Genomic DNA, 19,002 nt, shown 5'->3' on the forward strand with positions numbered 1-19,002 from the left:
CATCTCGGGTTGATAGGGTCTTCAACAAGTGAATCATGGAGTGATTTTAGGAGCTTAAAACATTATTAATTATTTACTATTCAAATAACCATATCTTAAGCCCTAAATTAAAAGGAATCCGCTACCCATATGGTAGGGAATTAGGCTTCTAATTGAGGGACGTCATTTCTGGGTGCCTAATAGCATGATGCCCTTTCACATAGTTATGGCTTCATAAGACGTGATATAGAGACCTTATGATTGATGTTCAGTGACCACAACCAATGATGAGTGCCATGTGACAACCCCTTGGGGTCTTAGCCCACTAACTAGGGTTACTAACTTCAGACGCATATATCTATCAAACCATGAAGAATTGGTAGGTGTACCATATATCAACGAAAAGATATCGATGAGTAGAATCCATCTAGAGTATCCTTGACTTATAGTAGCATGAGTTGTTAAGTAAAAATTCCCTTTCAATATCAAGGTGGCCCCTGGTGCTACTTGGGTTTACACGAATGACAGCCATTGATCAACAATATCCCCCTTTAGCATTAATTGAAACATAATTACTCCCCCTACAATCATGACACTTCTTCCTACTACCTTCTCTCCCTCTTTGTCATCAATGGCAAAGGGTAATTCCCCCTATCAAATTGTCATCCTACGAACTTGTACACACCTGCACTACCCCTTTCTACTTAGTTAGATAAGATAAAGAGTCTAATGAGAACTTGGGAAAATCCCAAGCTTTTGGTGAAGATACTCAAATGCTTCATGAGGTAATGGTTTGGTAAATATGTCAATAATTTTTTCCTTTGTGCCAACATATTCAAGTTTAATATTCTTTTCAATAGCCTTCTCTCTAACGAAATAATATTTGATAGGAATGTGGTTTGTTTTGGAACACATCATAGGATTATTGGAGATATTGATGGCACTGGTGTTATCGTAGAAGATGGGAATAAACTCATCAAACTTGACTTGAAGATCTTGCAAATTTTGCTTCATCCAAAGAACTTGAGTGCAACAAGCTATTGTCGAGATATATTTTGCTTCCACTGTGGATAACGAGATTGAAGATTGCTTTTTACTTAACCATGAAACAAGGAAATCACCTAGATGGAATATTGCTCCACTGGTACTCTTACGATCATCAACACGTCCTGCCCAATATGCATTTGTATAACCTTGGATACTAGATCATTTCCTTTTGGATACATTAAACCATATTCTATTGTGCCCTTAAGATATCAAAGAATTCTTTTGACGGAAATAATATGAGATTATTTTGGTGCTGCTTGGAATCTTGCTACTTGTCCAACTATTTTCATTACATCTGGCCAAGAGGTTTTCACATATAGAAGACTACCAATCATAGATCTATACAACCTCTGGTCCACATCCTTTGACGAATGTTCTAAGCTTAACTTGCAACCTCTTACCATTGGATTAAGGACAAGCTTACAATATTCCACCTTGAATTTCTTTAGCATTTCCTTGATGTACATGGTTTGATATATAAATATTCCTTTATCCTGCTGAGATATTTGAAGCCCTAAAAAGTATGTCAGCTCACCAAGCAGAGACATTTCAAACTCACTTTTCATATTTGTGGAAAATGTTTTACCTAGTCTGTCATCATTGCTTCCAAAGATTATATCATCCACATATAACTTGATAATCGTTAGGTTACCTTGATCCACTTTCACATAGATATTGTTGTGAGCGCTTCCTTTCTTGAATCCTTTTTGATATAGATATCCATCAAGATGAGCATACCAAGCCTTAAGAGCTTGCTTGAGATCATATTGTGCCTTATTTAATCCACATATGTAGTCTTCCTTGTTAGAGAGCGAAAACCTTTGCGTTGTTTAATGTAAAAAATTTGTTCCAATTCACCATTTAGAAAGATGACTTAACATCCATTTGGTAGACCTTGATTTTTCTCGAGAATGCATAAGTGAGAAACATCTTGATAGCTTCCATTCTAGAAACAAGAGCAAATGTTTCTTCAAAATCAATTCCTTCAACTGTGCATATACTTTGCAGACTAATCTTGCTTTATTTATGGTAACTTGTTCATCCTCATTCAACTTGTTTCTGAAGAAAACTTTGGTTCCAATAACATTTTTATCCTTTGGTCATGGAACCGATTCCCAAGTGTCATTATTCTTAATTTGATCTAGTTCTTCATTCATAGATGTTACCCAGTGTTCATTTTGACTAGCTTCCTCAAAATTTCTAGGCTAAAAGGTTACTAAAAGAGCAAGGTGGGCTTGTTGTGATGAACGAAGCTATCGACTTCTTCTGGTTCCAAAACCTTCATTTATGTTGTTGACGATTTGATTTGACATATTATTCTTTTGATACCATTCTTTTGGAGAAGTTTCCTGGACATCTTGTTGATCATTTCTTATTTTCTCTTGGCTGACTATTGTTTCCTTATTTTATTGGCCCTCTTCTAAATATTCTTCTTCATCCTTTTCAAATTCTTCCTCAAATCCCTTATATTTTCTTGAAGAGACAATCTCATCGTTATCATTTGGACCACAATCTTCATCAAAAGTAACATGTATGCTTTCCACTATTTGTTTTCGCCTCATATTGTAGCATCTATAAGCCTTCCTTTTATGTGAATAACCAATGAAAATACCTTCATCAACATGGGAATCAAAATTGCCCAATTTTGGATCTTCTCTTTTGATGTAGCATTTTCTTCCAAATATTTTGAAGTATTTGACGTTAGTCAATCTTCCTTTCCATAATTCATACAGAGTCATGTTACAATTGTTCCTGAGCAGACCTTTATTTATAATGAATATTTTTGTATCGATTGCTTGAACCAAAAATTTATCATCTAATTTTGAGTCATTTAACATTGTTTTGGCCATTACCTGTACACTTTTGTTTTTTCTTTCGGAAACTCCATTTTTCTATGGTATTCTAGTTGTTGATAATTGTCTTTTGATTCCATTTTCATCGTAGTACTGCTAAAATACCCTAGAAGCATATTCATTATATATTCATCCCAGATAGATTTCCCTAGTCAAGAATCTAGTCCATGGCACCATGTGTACCTAAACTCTTCATGGTTCATGTGTGTTGAGATTTTACTTGTACTTCTATACATATGTGTAATTATGAATACCTCCCTAGTTAATAGTGAGTGTTGAAGAATGTAACTAGGTTCGGTCTTCATAATGTATTTATGAAAAGAAAGAAAAATATTTTTTTTATTATTATGACTTATGACTTATTAAATCATGTTTTTCATGCTTGGGTCATCATGTTATAGGTCAAAGTCCACATTGAATACTTCTAGGTTTTATATTAAGTCATTAGAGTCAATGTCCATTTAATGAGATCCTTCTTGGGCGTTTGAATTATTTAAAAATATTTTTATTGAATCAAATAATTCATTTGTCACCTCCACACCAAGTTAGCCCTTACATGATCAAGTCGGCCTACATCAAGGTAATTCAAACTCTGGAGAAGGCTATAAATATGGTGCAGTTTGATTCATTTAGAGTATCCACTCACAAGTTCAATAAACAGGTAGAAGAAGAAGAAGTGTATATAATTGCAGTAGAAGATGAAGGATTGCTAGATCAAAGTTTTTTGGTCATCTCTCTCACTCGCGTGAATTTACTGGGTTACTACTAGGGTCAAAATTTTGGATTCTATTGTAGCTTGAAGTTCTATTGTTGGGTCGAAGTTCTATTGCTAGGAGGTCAAAATTATGTTTCTACAAGATCGAAGTATTACTACGTCAAAGTTGAAAATTTGTTGTTGCATCTAGGTTGAATTTGTTGTCGGAAGGTTATCATCTACAAAAAGAAGGGAAGGGATGTCAACTTGGTGATTACAAGAAGTCTGTGTCTAGGTCAAGGAGTCTTGGATCATCTCATGAAATTATAGAAGGAATGATTTTTTATTGGGTTTGCCCCTAGATAGGGATTTTTCCTTGGTTTTCCACCTACATCTAGTGTCGTTGATATTCATGTTATGTTTTGATAATTGCTTCATGAACTAAGATAAAATAAGAACACAATAAAGTTAATAAGAACAAAAGAATATCACAAGTAATTATCAACATTAAGAAAATATTTCTTACTTTCTTATTTTCCAATAGTTATGAGTGATTGAAATTACAAGTATCTCAGGAAAAACATGGCAGGCATGTAAGAAGAAAACTAGGCAAAGAAGGTAGACAAAGGAAGCATTGAAGAACAAAGAACACATTGAAGTCTTGATGATCGAAACACCCTGAAGACTCCATAAGATCAAATACCATTTGTATGGTAAAGACATCAATGGTCGGAAGTTGCATCTAGAATAAAGACATGAGTGGCAGTCATGTCACCATTGAAGAAAGTCCATGTCATCATCAACTATTAGTCCTAGTCACCAAGGATAGTGACTTGTCACGTCTTCATCACATGATGATGTGGAATTTATGATGTAATTATGTAATCATTTTAAATATAAATAAGTGGAAGTCTAAGAGTCTTGTATGGACAAAAGAGACATGGAAGTCCAAAAGACATGTAATACCAAGAGTCATATGTAATTTTAAAATTCATTTGGAAGTCCAAAGGTTGTAGAATTCCAAAGGCCATTAGGAGTTGGAAAGTCAAGAGTCATGAGGATGTGAAAGGTCATGCATCAAGCTATAAAAGGATCCTAATTGCTCATGCAAAGGAATTTTAATCCTGGCTTCTCTTACAAGGCATTAGATATATAGAATTAGTACTTTTGGGGAGAAATTAGTGGCTCTAATGCTTCACTATTGGAGCTAGTGATGTTCATTATATTTATGTATATCAGATATTTTACTTAATACTTGAATCCTTTTGGCCAACACATTTTCATAAATGGATTGTAGATTTTTTAAGACTACTCTTTGAATTTTTATGATTCAAAGGCTCACTTTATTTCCCCTCTACAGTGAAAGGACCTCAATAAATCTGCAATCAAACAATCATAAGGCACACTCTCTTGTTCATTCAAAAGCACATGTGTATTTCTCTCTCGTGATAACCATTAAAGCCAAGGCATATCTTTAAGTAAATGAAAATGGGGTTGTATTGTGGATGTGACTCCTATACCAAATGATGTGAGGTATAATTGAGACCCCATGTCGAGGATATCCCCTATATGTTGGCAATATCCAACATCATCAACATTCTGGTGCTAGAAGGAGGGAAACCACTTTTTTTATGGTTCATAACTCGACACACACTAATAATTCATCTTCTAGACAAGGTTGTAATATTCTGAGAACTATTCCAACTCCTATCCCTAAAGTAGGATGGGTCTTCTCAGCCTAATCTAGAGTTGTATTATGAGGTCACCTACGAACAACTCTAGAAAATTCGACCAACAACATGTCAATTTGCAAAAGCTATTGGTTTACTCCCTGTTGCTCATAATCTCCCACATCATCCTAAAAAGACAAAAATAGCTTGAACCAGTGTACTATTTACATCAATGAAAGATTTGGTTTTTTCCACTTTTGAAGAGTTAGCAGACTCCTCAAAGGACATATTTTAGCAAAGATCCACTATCACCCATTAACGAAGGGTAAAAGGAATACATTGTTCTTTCTGATGAAGAAAAAATGAGGCCTAATTTTCAATTCAATTACGAATTAGTAGTGAAGGAGTTGACTCGTCAGATTCTAAAAAGGAGGAGGAACCAAGAGACGGAGACATGGTCAACTAGAACCTATATTAGATGGCCCAAGGGCCTCTTTCTCTTCTAGATAACCTTCGTAATATGACCAGACATTTGTAAAAAAATTTATCAAATTTTGATCCATACAAGAAGAAAAAGGTGAAAGATCATATCGGTGTTTTTTTACATGCACCTATGGATGTTAGAGGTATGGTACAATGATGTTTCTTATAGGATTTTTACTTTTACATTAGAAGGTAGAGAAGTAGCATGGTACCATTGCCTACCTTGTAATTTAGTATGTGATTGGAGGGAGTTCAAGAAATTGTTTTTGGAGGTGGTCGTTGATGACAAGACTCCCACCATGTTATTAAAAGAGCTCGAAAACAGTAAGATGGGGGAAATGGAGAAAGTGAAAATTTTCAATCAAAAATTCAATCGTATATTGAACAAGTTTCCCTCATGCATGCAACTTCATGATTCAATTACTATTGATTATTATATAGTTGTCTTTCCCACAAAAATTTCCTCTTTTGTCAAAAGAGTCGCAAAGGTGACACTGGCTCTAAAAGTTGCAGAAGAAATCACCATGGAGAAAGACTTGTGCGTTATTGGAGTTATTAATAATGATGATAAGTCCAAAGAGTTGAAGGAGACTAGAAGCAAGTCTTAGCATTCCTTGAGTAAGGCTAAAGATAAGGATTCATTAGATATTGATAGCTTGACCCGAACATTAAAAGAACTTACCAAAGAAATTCCATAATTGAAGAGAAGTTCAAGTGAGACTTCCACCAATAAAAAACCCCCCAAGTCTTTTCCATTCCAAAGGAATAACAACAACAACAACAACTAGTTAGCTAAATTTTCCCATAGTTTGAATGTTGTGTTGAATATTGACAGTATGGGCGTGGATAGCTATTTCTCTTTCCACCAGAAATATCATTCAGAGAAGACATGTCCACAGTGGAACCACAACATGAATGCTCTGGATGCACACATTGTTGATTCCTTGCTAGAAGAGGATCAATCTTAGAAACAGAAGAAATAGAATATCCTATAGTGGCTAAATAAAGTATGGGTATTGGACATGTAGTGAATTCATTTTATTGTATCCTCATTACTGACAAGAAGAGTTTTGAAGCACCGCCTCAAAGAGAGGTCCCTCCTAATATATAATGCTCAACATAACTTGAGGAGCCAAGGGCCCATTTCTAAATAGGAGGTGACGAGACAAAAATTGAAGGAACAATTATTAATACAAATCTCACCACCGGTCAATCCAACTCATAATGCAAAAAGTAAGGCTAGGAAGGTGACTACTTCTAAGAACATTCCTCCAATGGTAAAAGTAATTCTATGACTCTGGAAGTGTCAAATAAAGCCACTCCTCTAGACACTTCAACATTTCCTGCTAAAAGTGAAACAATTGATTATAACATAGTTGAATATTTGAAGAGAGCTCGTGCTAATGTTTTTATTTTTGAGCTCATGAAGATAGTAGGCTAGCATGAACTTTTTGTCCAAGCCCTTTCATAACCTTCACCAAGTGACAAAGATTGTACCTCTCAAAAGGTGTTTGGTTAGTCTTATGGTTCCCTTAAATATGTAGTTAATGTTGTAACATTAGATGTTAACACCCTTTGCCCTCCATTTTTATTAACTTTTGAAGTTTTGAATTACAATGTCCATAATTATTTAGTTGATTTGGGTGCATCTGTGGACGTAATGGAATTATTTGTTGTTAAGAAAATTAATGCTAAATTGGACAAAAGTTATGTGTAAATTATCTAGCTGGACAGATCTCTTGTCCAAGCTATTAGTGAACTTAAAAATGTTCTTATCTGATTATCACTTGATCATCATTTCCACCAATGTATAAATATTGTGATTGTGAGAACCCCTGAATCCTATGGAGTACTCCTGAGTATGGACTAGTCTAGTAAATTACATGGCTATTTTGCTATAGACTGGTCACATTTATGGCTTCCATATAAGGGCATAAACAACCAGATTCAAGTGGAAAGTGAATCATACATGAAATGCACTATGACACCACTTGAGGGCCATAATGAGCCTATTACCTTTGTTTATTTAATATTTTGAATTTATTTCTTGGAAATTGATCATGGGTGTTATCAAGTACATCCATCATCCATCCCACGAGATACACAGTTGGAGCTACTTCTTTATTCTTCAACTGGTGTAAATGAATCTTGTAATACATATGTACATATTAATAGTAATAATAATATAGGAAGTAGTTTAGTATCTAATACTATTTGGACTTAATACTTTGGAGTTTCAAATACACATGATGTCTCTAGAGCTGGTTGTGTACTTATAGACCCATGTAATAAGAAGTATATTCGTTCATGTCATTTGAAGTTTGAGTGCACAAATAAAACTGTCAAATATGAAGCACTCATACTTTCACTGAAGAAATCCATCGATATAAAGGAAGAGTTCCTAAAAGTAATTGGTAACTCAGAAGTGGTTACTTGACAGGTACAAGATACTATCCACTTTGTTTCACCAAATCTTAAAAACCACCAACAGGAGGTATGGTGATTGATTAGTTATTACAAATATTTTAATATTATTTATGTTCCTAGGCTTAGAAACATTGCAACAGATGCATTAGAAAATGTCGTCGCTATAATGTCACCATTGAAAATGATTTTTTCTATTGATATTATATATAATCCATTTGTGCCTGAAAATGTCACTAACTTTTGCATTTTCAATGACGACCAAAAGATACTGAATTTTATGGCTAATGCAGATGTATTCAAATATGTTTCCATATAAGAAGATGAGCATGATAAGGCTTTTCAAGAGGAATATAATGCAATGAAATGCAACACTATATGTAAAGGTGTAGTGTCCCTGGTAAAATTATACGACTTATAGGGTATGATTAAGATAGATGCAACTTATAAATGGGACAAGTGAGAAAAGGATGCCTTCACTCAAATTAAATAGATTATCACTAATGCACCTACATTATTCAGTCTTGATTATGGAAAATATTTTGTTCTTTGTACCTTTGCTTCATATTCATCTATTGTGGTTGTACTAACTCAAAAGCATGCTAAAGGAAATGAATGACCTATCCCTTTCATAAGTGTTGGCTTACAGGGGTTAGAACTAAATTATCCTACCATTAACATACAAACGTATGTTGTATATAAGGCAATAAAATACTTCAACCCCTATCTTCTGAAATATCACAGATCATTTTTTTGCCTTATCTAGGCGTAAAAACACTCTTTGTGAAACAAGAATTGGGTAAGAAGAGGCAAAATTGGATGACCTTCTTACAACAATATGATATGGAGTTTAAACTAGTACATACCATGAAGGGTCATAGCCTCTATTAGCTAGTAGTTGAAGCAATAGAATCTCCCAAGCAAGATCTTTCAAGTTGGGACAAGGAAATAGAGATGTACAATGTTGAACATGTTCCCCATTCCACATCTATAGCGCCATCATATTGTGATATATGGAGATTCCTAGATAATGGAACCTTTCCCGCATATATATCAAAGAAACAAAAGAGGGAAATTCATCTAAAAACTCTATCCTATAGTATTTTCCATGGAGTGATTTTTAGAGAGCACCACAATGGTGTCTTCCTAAGATGTCTTAAGCCACAAGATACAGAGAAGGTACGTAGAGATTTGCACGATGGACCGACAGGTGGTAACTATGCAAGTGACATGATGAGCCTCACATTGGGTAATTATATGGGCCTTAATTCACCTCCAAGCTTAGTCAAACCAACTATTCTCACAACCTATTACATACTTTTGATTATATTTTGTTTATGAGATGAGTTAGAGTTGGATATTTTTCTTTGTGGTTTAATGTGCATGTAATGCAGGATTAAAGGATAAAAGCAAGGAATCTTAGCAAATACCTTGGTCAAAACTCAAATGGGAAGAGGAATTATAGGTGGGAAATCCTCCTCAGTTACTACCCCTCCATTCAAATATTCCTCCATCAGCTCGGAGTGCAACCAGCCAAATCATGAGGACTAGAAGGAAGTCGAGAAAGTGGAAGTCAAAGCACCAGTTTATCTCTAGTTTGGGAGTCGAGCCTCCCTAATTTTAAGGAAGTCATTGGAGACTTCAGATCCATAAGTAGAGAGGCCTAGGACCTCAGTAGGATTTAGACTTTTAATTGTAAAACTCTACTTTATTTTCGAGCTACAAGACTTGTGACAGTTTTTGATGTAATCCATTGTTTTGATAATAAGAATGAGTTTTGTTTCAATCCAACACTGAGTTAACTCAAATAGATAAAGCTCTTGGGTTAGGGCCCAACCCTAGTAGCTAAGGCTCCTATTTACTGTACATGTATGCTAGCGTAGATTCATGGTTTAGTCATTCATTTGCTTAAGTAGTTGCATTTCCATTACAACAAGGTAGAGTATATTCGTTGTGTTTCAGATTTCTAGTTATCACGTGAGCTTTGGAGTTTGTTGTCTTAATTTAGTACTCAGTTCATTTCGTCATTCTCATCTTCAATCACTCTCTTTCTATAATAGATATCACTCACATTCTCATTTCCTTCAGCACGAAATCCTTAAGAAGCTAATAAAACATGTCTTGATCAGATTATATCCGTAGATCTCCTTATCGTCTGATCCACAACAAATCTGACTAATCACCATTCGATTCATGACTTTATGCACTCCAGATCTGCACTTTCAATCTATCTAGCTTGATCCAATGGCTATCGTGAGTTCTTCCACCTAATTTATGTGCTCCAAATCTCCACCATCGATATGTCGCACCCTCGATCCAACGGCTATTGCATCACCTGATCACCAACTAGCTTGGATGATCTCCACCATTGATCAGCCTCGCCTGATCCAATGACTATCGTGCAATCTCGTGTGATTCTTACACGGTCAATATCCACCCAAGAGCATGCAAGAAAAGTGGTTTTCCCATGCTACCTGTCACCCAGTTAGGCTAATCGTACAAAATTTCGGAATTTCACTTACAGCCTTAAGGGCGCGGTAGAAATTGCTTAGTGCCTACGAAAACCTGCTACATCATTCTGCACATTTTCTTTCCTTCTTCCACCATGTGACTTAATCCCATGCACCCATCGACTCACATAAACCCCACGATAATATCTCCACCAATCAATCTTCCATTAATCCTTCTCATCCATATATTTCCTTAACCTCTCGCAATAATATCTTCGTCACTCATCTTCCGTTAACCCTGTTCATTCATTTATTCACTAAATCGCCCGCAATAATATCTCCACCATTCATCTTCTGATTAGTACTGTTCGCCCATCTCTTGACTTAACCTCCCGCAATAAGATATCCATCATTCATCCTCCATTAATCTTGTTCGTCCATCTATTCACGTAATATTCTGTGATAATATCTCTGCCACTCATCTCCCATTAATATTGTTCCCTCTCGATCCAACGGTTCCTATCCACTTCTGCTTCATTACGTCCTCCTTTCACTGATCTCGATCTTTGCTTGCTCTTCTACTTAACTCCTTGCATGTTTGATTTTACCAAAAAAACCAAAAACGCGAAAATAAATTTAGTTAGTTTCCTTGCTTACTCATTAATTTGGTTTGATTCTCTTTACTTGTGTAACTTAGATAGCGGCATTAGGTTAGTTTTTATTTAGCAATTCTGCTTGGTTTAGCTGTTTAAATGGTTAATTAGGATATGGTGTGATTTAGCATTACATGTTTTTTTCTTCATTAATGCAGTGGATTAATCTCTCTTAGAATAGATTTTCTCTTCTTCCATCAAAGAATCAAGCTTCTTCTAACTCTATATAACACCGGCTTGGAACCCCTGGGGTCTCTTTCTAGACGAACAAGTGACAACAGGCAAGACCTTCACTTCTACTTATGCATATAGCACTATCACGTCCAAGCTTGTATGAACCCCGGGTTGATAAGTAAAGCTGGTAGCCCAAGAGTTGCAACATCCTTGCTGCAATACTGGCACTCATCACTTTTTGGCGTCGTTGTTGGGGAGGTGTCAGAGTAGAATGTGAGTACTACTTCCTTTACTTCTATTTCTAGTCTACTTTATTTTCTTCTATTTCTAGTCTTCAATTTTCTTCCGTTAGTTTATTTATGAAAAAGTAATCTAGTAGCTTCCTTTCTTTCATTTGTCATTATCTACTTTCCTTTCCATTCTATAAGTAGAATTTCAATTTAGCAAGTAGTTTCTTTCTATCAATATTTTTCATTCAATCAGTAATTTCATTCCTGCAAAGTACTTTCTTGCAAAAAATCTTCCAAAAATCAACCCAAAAACATTTCCTTTCATGCCTCATAGGATTAGGGATGATTTAGGGAAATTCTTGCCAAATACCCCCACTACATCCAACAACCAACCTTCTCTCTTCTTCGGTGGATGTGAATTGGAGGAACCTTTAGGTGAACAACCTGACATATTTGAAGAACCTATAGGGGAAGAAGAAGAGGAAAAACCTATTCCTACTGAACCAATGGCTAAAAACAAAAATGATAGAGAAAATAGAGAGAGAATTGAGGGTGCCTTCCCCATCATGGAAACTAATGGGGACACTAAGATGAAGAATTTAAGCCCCTATGCTCTACTTCATTTCCGTAGCCTGACCACAGAGGACCCAGACACTTTCCTATTTGAGTTTGTTGTTATATGTTGAACCTATGACTATACAGATGATGAGAAAAAGTTAAAATTGTTTCCATCTACCCTCAAGGATGCAGCATTGTTTTGGTTCATGGGTTTACCTGGAGATAACATCACAACTTGGGCTCAGATGCAGTGGGCTTTTAACAACAAATATAGGGACTACTGTAGGTCAAAGGATACTAAATAAGAGATTTTCAGGATGACCATGGGCCAGGATGAATCCTTAAAAGACTATGACGAAAGATTCTGGCTCAGTTACAAAAGGGCCAGGTGCACACTTGACCCTGAGTCACTAAAGCTGGTCCTGCTCAGAGGAGTAAGGGAGGATCTTCTGGATACCTTACACTTGTTATCAGGAGGTGATATCTACCAATTACCTTATGAGGATATCAATACTATCTTTAGAAACCATTCTAGGACAACCAGGAAAAAGGGTAGGGGTAGTCAACCTATGGCCAGTACATCATCTTCCAACTCATCCATCAAGGGAGAAATTGGAAAAATGCTGGAAGATTTCAAAAGTGAGGTGTTGCAAACCCTTGCCTTGCAATTGGACACCATGAACATCAAAATGAAGCAAGAGGAAGCAGAGAGATCCTTGGCTATCTTTTGTCCTAGATGCACCAGGAGGCATCCTAGGAACGAATGTCCATTGAAGTGCATTGAGATTTTCTCAGTCTGTGAAGAAAACCACTCCATAGACAAGTTCCCTTCTCTACCCTAACTCAAAGTTGTATATCAAGGAGCTGAAGGGGTCACTGAGCATCTTGGCTACATCAACCAAAGGAGACCTCTTGGGCCTATGACCATACCAACAGGGTATGCAAGGGTAATCCCATGCATATTACAACCCCAACCAAACCACACCTATACCTTCTTAGGGACCACCTGCTCATCCTTCCTGGTCTACACCCCCTCCTTGGTCCTATGCATCTCAATATCATTCCCAACCAACCAACCAGTCATTTCAACCTTACATGCCACAACAACCTCAGTGGAATACCTCACTCCAGGGGTGGAGGCCCTAATACAACAATTCTCTAGCTCTATTTCCTCCACCACCTACCCAACCACAACTCCTACACTCTGCTCCACCCAATCAACCCCATATGCCTTCCCATCCAAATCTGAACCCAAATAATAGGCAAGCTCAATAAGTATACAGTGGAGAGACATCATACCTAGCTTATGTTGTAGAAATCGAGGAGATCAACCTAAGATCTATGAGAATTCTCCCAAATAACCAACCTCCCTCTCCACATAGGGAGGTTGAGGAAGAAAGAGAGGAAAGCAACCTTAAAGTAAATCCACCCTTTCTTGAGAGATTAGCTGAACCACTCCAACCTACCCAAGAAGACCTTGAACTTCTAGGAGAATTGAAAAATCTATGTTTAAAGATCCCCCTTCTCCAAGCAATAAAAGACGTTCCCATTTACAATAAGTTGATAAAGGAGAAATGCTTCAAGCATCCAGGAAGAAGAAATAGGGATGCCCCTATCATTAATGTCATGGGCAGTTGCCTGACTTAATGCTTGGGCAGGTGATATGTCCGAAATATTTAGACCCTGGAAGCCCTATAGCAGATGTGCACATCAATGGCATGTAGGAATTTACAGGGTAAGTTCCTTAGACAAAACACCAAAGGACACCGCTCACAAACAGATCACAGATCAATACACCAGTATTTTGACGTGGTTAAAACCCTCAAAGAGGGAAACAGTCCACTGCCTGAGCCAACGCGGCCACTTCAAGCAATTTATTAATAAAAGAATGAAAATTTACATATGCTTCTCTCATAGAAGGATTACCCTACAAATGACCCTCCATGCTCTAGAAATAGAGATCATGGAACAATTGGGTGTTAAGCCATGGATCAAGTGTCGGTAATACCGAGGAGAGAATGAACCATCGGATCACTACATATCATGACCGTTGGACTGTAAGTTACAAAATGTACATAGTAAAGAAACACACTTTACCCAACTCTATACCTAACTCTATACTAGACCAAGTTGTACTTAACTATTTCCAATGTGTCGGAATATCCTAACATCCCCCCTTAAGAACAACTTGGGATAGGATTGAAGGATTTACAAATATGACACAATAGGAGAAGGAAGGAGGCACTAGAGCTTATCCCCCCTTAGTCACAACTTCTTGAACTCCAACCATAAATCAAAGTTTAGTGAACTTCGCCTCTGTGAGAGCCTTTGTAAAGATGTCTGCAACTTGATCATCTGTTGAACAATATTGCACTTCAAGAACATGGTCATGAATGAGCTTTCTGATGAAGTGCATGAGCAGTTCAATGTGTTTTCTGCACTGATGTTGGACTGGATCTTTGCATAGTTGAATGGCACTTTGATTATCACACCAAAGTGTAGTCGGATGCTGTTGCTGAAAGCCAAACTCTGACAGGATCTGACGAAGCCACAAGGCTTCCTTACTAGCTTCTACGGCACCACGATACTCTGATTTTGCTGAAGAAAGAGAAATGTCACCTTGTTTCTTGCAAACCCATGTAATAGGTCCTAAACCAAGAGTGAACACATAACCTGCAGTAGACTTCTGATCATCAGGGTCACCAGCCCAATCGGAATCAGTGAAACCAACCAATAGAGGAGATGCTTCAGCATTGTAATGAATCCCAAACTGAATTGTCCCTCGAACATAACGAAGTATTCTTTTAGCTGCTTTCCAATGACTTTCACGTGGGTTTTGCATAAACCAAGCAACAAGGCCAACAGCAAAGGAAAGGTCAGGACGAGCATGGGTTAGATACAAAAGTTTTCCTACAAGTTGACGGTATAAGGTAGCATCAACTTCAGGAGAAGTACAAGTGACTGAAAGTTTGACTCCAGACTGAAAGGGAGAAGGGGCTAGCTTACAATCTTCCATGTGAAAATGGCTTGGAATATCACAAGCATACTTGGACTGAGAAAGGGAAATACCTTCCTTGGATTGCAAGACTTGAAGTCCGAGAAAATAATGTAAGTGTCCTAAGTCTGTCATTTCAAACTTCCTTTTAAGGCTAGACTTCACATGGTTTATAAGGTTGGGATCACTACCAGTCATGATAAGATCATCAACATAAAGAACAAGAATGATAAGAGACTTGCCCACTTTCTTAGTGTAGACAGTATTGTCAGAATGACACCTAGAGAAGCCAGATTCTAAAAGAAAGTTATCCATTTTAGCATACCAAGCTCGAGGAGCTTTCTTGAGACCATAAAGGGATTTATTAAGCTGACATACAAGGCTAGAGTCTGTTTGTATAAAGCCAATAGGTTGTTCCATATAGATTTCTTCATGCAAGTCCCCATGCAAGAAGGCGGATTTAACATCCATCTGATGGACTTCCCATTTGAAAGAAGCAGCAAGGGAAAGAACAAGGCGGATAGAGTTCATTTTGGCAACAGGGGAGAAGGTTTCAGTATAGTCAATGCCTTCAACTTGTGAAAAACCCTTAGCAACAAGATGAGCTTTATGTTTATCAACCTTCCCATCTGGTCCATACTTGGTTCTATAAACCCATTTGCATCTAACAAGTTTTCATCCCTTTGGTAGAGGAACAAGATCCCATGTATCATTTGCCAATAATGAATGATATTCTTCATTCATTTCTGCTTCCCAATCTGGATGGCCTGAAGCTTCTGCAAAGGTGTCAGGATCATAATTCACTGAAGCTTGAGCCAGTAAAGAAGAGGCTCTCTCGAACTGAGAACATGTATGTCGCTGATCTATAGGATCACCGACAAGATCACCTGCTGCATCCCTAGTAGCACGAACCCATTTTTGAAGCTGAGGAGCTGAAGGAGGATCCTGAGAAGGTGGGGGAGGATTTTCATCCTCGCTTTCATCATCTAAAGAAGAAATATTTTCAAAAGTAGAAGAGATAGGGGGAGGTGGCACATCCGCCGAACTAGGCTCGCAGGCCGATATATTTTCAGCAAAATTTACATCTCTTCTAATGATAGCATTTTTGGACTTAAGTGGAATAAGTCTATATCCTTTGACATCTTCAGAGTATCCAACAAAAATACATTTTTCACTCTTAGGTTCTAAAGCTTTATGTTTCTCATCTGGAATATGGGCCCATGCTTCACTTCCAAAAACACGAAAGTGGCTTACATCTGGTTTGATTGAGCTCCATGCTTCTTCTAGAGTTATATTCTTTAAAACCTTAGTAGGAGTGCGATTTATTATGTAATTTGCACAGTTAATTGCTTCTACCCAATAATTAAGACTAAGTCCTTTAGATTGAAGCATACAATTATCCATTTCCTTTAAGGTGCGATTCTTCCTTTCAGCTACACCATTTTGTTGTGGAGTATATGGAACAGTATGTTGCATTTGAATTCCATTCTCAGTGCAAAAGTTTATGAATGTGTTTTTAACATATTCTCCGCCATTATCAGATCTTAGCTTAAGAATTTGATGTCCAGATTGTTTTTCAACAAAGGCCTTAAAGACCAAGAACATGTTAAATACTTCACTCTTGAGTTTTAATAAGTATACCCAAGTGCGTCTAGAGAAATCATCAATGAAATTTAAGAAATAATTGTAGCCATAGAATGAAGCAACTGGAAGTGGACCAAATAAATCACTATGCACGAGCTGTAAATGGGCTGAGGCATGCCAAGAGGCACATTTTTCAAAATTGTCCTGATGATGTTTTTCGAGTACACATCTGAAATAAACACCATCTCTGCAAGATACCATTGGAAGACATGTCACCATATTTTCTTTCATAGATTCTGAAGAGAGTGATAGTTTAAGTGACCAAATCGCTCATGCCAAAGTTTGCTCACTTCATCATTATGAGCAAAAAATACTGATGGAAGATTTGATGACCCAAAGTTGTGAAACTTATACAACCTTGTAGAATCATCATCAATGCTAGTAGCTAAAATCTGTCTAGGATCTCTTAGGTCCTTAATTACAACATCGTGAGGTGAAAATTCAACGATTTTACCTTCACCTATATGTGTTATCTGATATACAGATAGAAGGTTGCAGGATAAGGTTGGAACACATAATACATCATTAAACTGACCATTGTCTATATGAACAGTTCCAGTCCCTACAACACTAATAGATCTATCATCACCAACATATATATTTTTGGTGTTACAATCATTTAAAGAAGAAAACATGGCTTTGTTTTTGGCCATGTGATAAGAAGCTCCAGAATCAATGAGCCACTCATGAGAATGAGAAGAAGAAGATACATTTAGTGCATAGCCAGACCAAGATGCTTGACAACCACATGCAGAAAGTGCCATTCCTGAAGATGAAGTTGAAGTTGAAGATTGCTCCAAATGGATGTTATGCTTCTTCATTGCTACTTCCAAGGCTTCCATCTTCTTAAAGCATTTGGATTCTAAGTGGCCATCTTGATTAAAAAAGTTGCAATGTCTATCAATCTTCTTCCCTTTGTTTTTATTTGTCTTATCATTTTGTTGAAATGATTTTTCATTTTGAGGCTGAAATTTCTTAGGACCCTTGTTTAGTTTAGGACCATTGTTTTTAGGATACAACTTCTTAGGATTCTTTGGATTTGGTTGCTAATGGGCGGCTAACGCTTTCTTAGAAGAGTTTCCAAGATGAAGAAGACCAAGGTGTAAGATTTTTTCTTGTTCTCTTATTAAAGAATCACAAAAGTAATCAAAGGAAGGGGACTTGTAAGTCTGTCCTTGAGAAATGAAGGCTTCTCTTGTAGAATGGAAGGTGGAAACAAACACAGAATAGGCTGGTCCCAACTTAGTAAGAATGGAGTAGATAAGGCTACTATCTTCTTTCTTAACCTTAACACCTTCCAAGAGAAGTCTAAGGGTCTTGAACTTGGACAAAAAATCTTCAATGCAAGAAAAATTATTGGGGTCCAATGTAAGCAATTCATTTTCAAGTTGATGGGCTTTAAGTTCATTTTTAATTCCAAAGACTTTAGTAATCTATTTCATTGCTTCATCAGGAGTATCAAGTTCTGCAATATGGAATCTAAGATCTGGATAAATAGACATCCCTATCAACCCACGTGCTTGGTCTTGCCTATTTTCCCATTTAGTTGCCTTGTCTTCATCTTTCGGTTTGGTCTCTTGCCCTGTGGCTATTCTGTAAAGACCTTTACTTCTAAGTAAATCCACAATGTAGGACCACCATTGGAAGTAGTTGGTGCTATCAAGAATAACTTGGCATGGACTTTCCATTTTAAAAAAACTGAAGCTATAGATGCTGAAACTAAGTGTTTCAATGGAAAGATCTCAAAAAATTAGGCTGTTTCAAAAAAAACGTTTTTGAAAACGGCTTCCGGATGAAGAAGTTATGGCTTTTTGAAGAAAATTTGATGAAGTCGCCGACGAAGTGCAGAAATGTGCGGAAATGAAAAATCCACCCCCACAAAATAGAGACTTGAACCCAAGACTTCTACTTTCATAAATTAGCTTTGCACCAAGTGAGCTATACAAAAAGTTTGAGAGAGAGAGGGGGGGGGGGGGGGGGTTGATGCTTTGGGTTGCGTGCTTGCTTTAAAAAACTCTTTTTCCCTACAAAACAAAAAACACAAAACCCAACACGGACATACAAAAAAAAACAAACCTTGCGGCTCGAAGTTAGCTTTAGCTGGAAACTAGATATTTTCAAAAATGAACCTTGCGGCTCGAAGTTAGC

This window comes from Pinus tabuliformis, chromosome 6, assembly GCF_031772625.1.
Source record: "Pinus tabuliformis cultivar Carrire ecotype Pingquan chromosome 6, CPIR1, whole genome shotgun sequence".
Classification (NCBI taxonomy): domain Eukaryota; kingdom Viridiplantae; phylum Streptophyta; class Pinopsida; order Pinales; family Pinaceae; genus Pinus; species Pinus tabuliformis.